General features: G+C 32.7%; 1 long non-coding RNA gene across 1 annotated transcript; it reads left to right on the forward strand.

Annotated features, from left to right (window-relative positions):
* The first annotated feature begins 215 nt into the window (after positions 1-215).
* Positions 216-3,326, forward strand: LOC122499522. Its single transcript, XR_006301342.1, has 3 exons — positions 216-493; positions 613-1,094; positions 3,133-3,326. It is a non-coding gene; the product is annotated as an uncharacterized LOC122499522 (long non-coding RNA).
* Positions 3,327-3,931: the final 605 nt, after the last annotated feature.

A 3,931-nucleotide genomic window follows, 5' to 3' on the forward strand; every position in this document is an offset into this window, starting at 1 on the left:
TTGCTGCTGTAAATTCTTATGACAATTTTCTTTTTGGAAAGTAGTTAGACAGGAAAGTGTAAAATGTAAGTGAATAGTGTGTATGTGAAGGGAATTAGTTTTCTGTATGTGGATAGTTTGTTTCTTGCGTGCACCTTTATTATCAGTAGTCGAACGTTTGCAATTTACACTGCTTTAGTGCTTTCGAGTACTGACTCGTGCGACCAATTCCTCTTTCTATCGGCGTGGTAAACTTTTTCGAATATGATAGTACTAATAGTTTCACATTTGTTTCAGGTGGACGTGTCCGATTTTCGGAATCAATTTTCTTAAGTGTTTGAGAAGAAAATGTGGAAAAATGCTGGTTTTCTTTGTAGGTCTCTTTTAATCAAGTGAAAGAGTAAGTTCTAATGAAACCTTTTTTTTGTTACAGGAAAAAGCTACGATTTTTAAAAGAATCGAAAGGATTAACTAAAAGCAACATCAGAAGTAGAACGGAATCGGAAAACGAATTGTAAGTTTTTGTTTGAGAACAAACTCTGCAACTTTTTGGAATTCGGCAGAAGAAAGGAACCAACCAATCAAATTCTATATTTGTTACAGGAAACTAATCGACTATTATACTTTTTACAGGAAAAAGGAGAAAATTGACGTTTGCTGACAAGTCATTTGCATAAAGTGTTGTTTTAATACTAGAAAAGACGAATTAACATCGACACCTAATTGGTAGACTGTTACTAAAGTGCTACTAAACTTTTACAAACTGGACAAGAAGTTATTCTGCTACGCTATTTACAGAAAGTGTTTTTGTTGAAATTTAGGAAAGACAATTGAAACCCAACGCTTCAAAATTGTTGGAAGCTTTTACAAAAGCACTAGTAAAAACTTGACAAACTTGATGTTAGTTTGGCAGAATTTTACTAGTTAGTCATCTATGGATCTATCTTCAGAAAGATCTATGAATGCAATTTTCCCAATGGAGGGTTTCTTTGAAAGCTAGAAAGGACAATTTGAATTCGACTCTACAAATACTTCGGACATTCCGCGAGGAGTAACAACAATCGCACTCTAGAAATAATTCCGAAGCAATTGCATGTTTTCAGTAGTTAATAGTAGTAAGTAGTAATTAATAATAATATTAATCCGTAGTTAAAAATATCTATTAGCATCGAACAGTATAGTAGTTATAGTAGTTAACAATATTAATTAGCACTAGATGTCTGCATGCTCATAAAATTAAATTACCAAAGTACGTTTATAATTTTCGTCTAAAACGATTGCATGTGGGTACAGCATTTCGCCTCCTACTCTATACGTCTCGCAGCATTTTTATTATTTTTTTCGTGTATTTAAATCAGAGGAGACTGGAGAGATTTAAACAGACCACTTTTTTGCGTGGTCAGAGGGGTCAGGCCATTGTATTGGTGTGTATAGAGTATAAACAGAATGTAGATTGTAGAAACACAAAAGCATGCCCGTACGTACATGTATAAATACATAAAGCCTCTCGCAAACATCTCATGTTCGGAAGAAATCCACTTCCAGTTTCTAGAGGACTTGGGTCTCGCAGTGTGTTGTCCCTTTAAAGGATCGTACAAGGTCATCAGCCCGGCAAGTCTGGTCTCGCGATTCTCGTTTGGCATTGTATACATATATATTTATATAAAAATGTCTCCGTGTATGTGTACATGAAAACCGTATGAAAGGCGATCCAAAGATCGGATGTTCGGGATCCCCGACGACGGCCCTCAGCATATTAGTGCTCGCACGTGATGTACGTATGTAGCACACGTTCTTCCTGAGCCCGCATGTCTTTCGCGAAACGCCACACGCACGTGATCAACGTGAAGGAAGGATGTGGTTTTAAAAGACGAATGAGCAGGTGACGCTGTACTGTGTGTATATATTGCCTTCTATATATACATTATGCAAGATATACTATCGCCGCGTCGGTCTCCGGGGGGAATTAGTTATGCACTTCCAGTTTTCAAAAGCGTTCGACCCGAACGCGCCGGATATGCGTTTCGCGATGTACCCCGAGATCTAACTATCCACAAAACACTTATATATATATATATATATATATATATATATATATATATATATATATATATATATATATATATATATATATATATATATATATATATATATATATATATATATACAAATTTCCCCCACTTTTAAATATCCGGTCAAAAATTATCGTCAAATCGAAGATTTTAAAGGTCAGCCTAATGCCTCCACAAGAGTGGAAAGTTCTATTTATTGAATAATTCTCTACGTATCATTTCTGCACCTGATGCATATTCTGCACGAAATCGGAAACAACTAATTTCTAATCAATCGACAAGAAAAAATAACAGGGTTACCACAGTATTCTTTCATTTTATCTTTCTCGAATCAGTAAATTCCTTAAAGAAATAACGAAGAGTAAAATTTTCAAATAGGAAAATAAATTTTTTAAAAACCAATTTGATTAGATAGAAGTATCAAAGTTGATTAATACGTATGCTATAAAAATAAATACAACATCAACATTTTTTTTTCCTTTTTAATCTCCCAATGAGTTTTACTAATAAAATGAAATAGTAATTGGAAAGCACAATTGAAGAATTCACCTCTTGTTATACAGTACAATTATCCACCCTTGATCGATTCCACAACTCGGTAATTTTCAAGTTCTCTTTTATATAATTTCTGCATAATCATGATATAAACTTTCTCTCTCTCGACACATGCGGTGTTTGTATCTTAACCATACAATTGACCAACAACTGATAATTCAAAATTCGATATAAAAGTTATTAAACATAATAATAACAACACAGGGAATATTTTTCTACAAATTAAAATTTGGAAAAATTACGTTTTTTTTCTTCTTCTCCAGTGTATAAGAAATATAAGAAGAAAGTTTCAAGAGGCAAACAAATAACGAGAATTTCCGCTCTCATGCGGTTTTAACTCATCATTCGGACCCAATTACATGTCAGGTGCCGTACCCTGTGAGTTTTGCTGTATATTCAACTTACACATGATTGCATCTCACTGTGCGAGTATTTTCTATATGTTTGTGATGTTTCACGTACATATATATATATATATATATTTTTTTTTTTAGATTAAATTATGTATATGTGCTTACCTTTACAGCACCTTCGCCGTTTGTCAAAAAAGAGGACAAAACGTCCGGTCGTCGGGTGGTAGCTGAAGAGCGCCGCAGCCGGAAGCGGCTGCACCGGATTTTCGTCTGAATGAAACGTGAAGGCCTCGATTCCGTTAATAAAAAATGTTTTTGACTCACGAAATCCATTTAATTCTCCTGAAAAGCAAAAATAAGATCAAAAAATTAAATTCATCTGTTCGTTATATATATGTAATACAGTATTAAAATTTTACATTGCACGAAAGGTATAAATAAAATATTTCAATCGGTAATATATTTTCTTTTTGATAAAATTGTTTTTCAATTATTTTCCCCAATATTATATTTAGCAGGTACGTCTTTCTTATTATAGAAATAATTTTGCTTCCTCGTGAGAAAGCTTTGTAGTCGTTTAATTTACAAAATTTTTAAAAATTCTTTTAACAAATTTTCGTCTATATAGGACTATGTTATATAAGACCCTGAACAATTGTCCGGATGTATGCATGGATGTGTGTATGTGTGTGTGTGGATCCCGATTTTTGTGAACACGATAACTCGAAGAGGTTTTAACGAATTTGGCTAAAATTTACCAGGTATATTTATCATAAAAATATCTCGAAATGGATTGATAGACTTTAAAAAATTCTCAAAAAAAAATTTTTTTTTGACTTTTTTCAAAAAAAATTTTTTTTTCAAAAATTTTTTTTTAAGATGGTTATGGAAGTGAATATATAATAAAATCTTATTCTTTGCACCAAGACGGATCGATTGGTATATATAAATTATATATTGTATTTAAATTAA

The sequence above is a fragment of the Leptopilina heterotoma genome, unplaced genomic scaffold (assembly GCF_015476425.1).
Source record: "Leptopilina heterotoma isolate Lh14 unplaced genomic scaffold, ASM1547642v1 Lhet_100, whole genome shotgun sequence".
Classification (NCBI taxonomy): domain Eukaryota; kingdom Metazoa; phylum Arthropoda; class Insecta; order Hymenoptera; family Figitidae; genus Leptopilina; species Leptopilina heterotoma.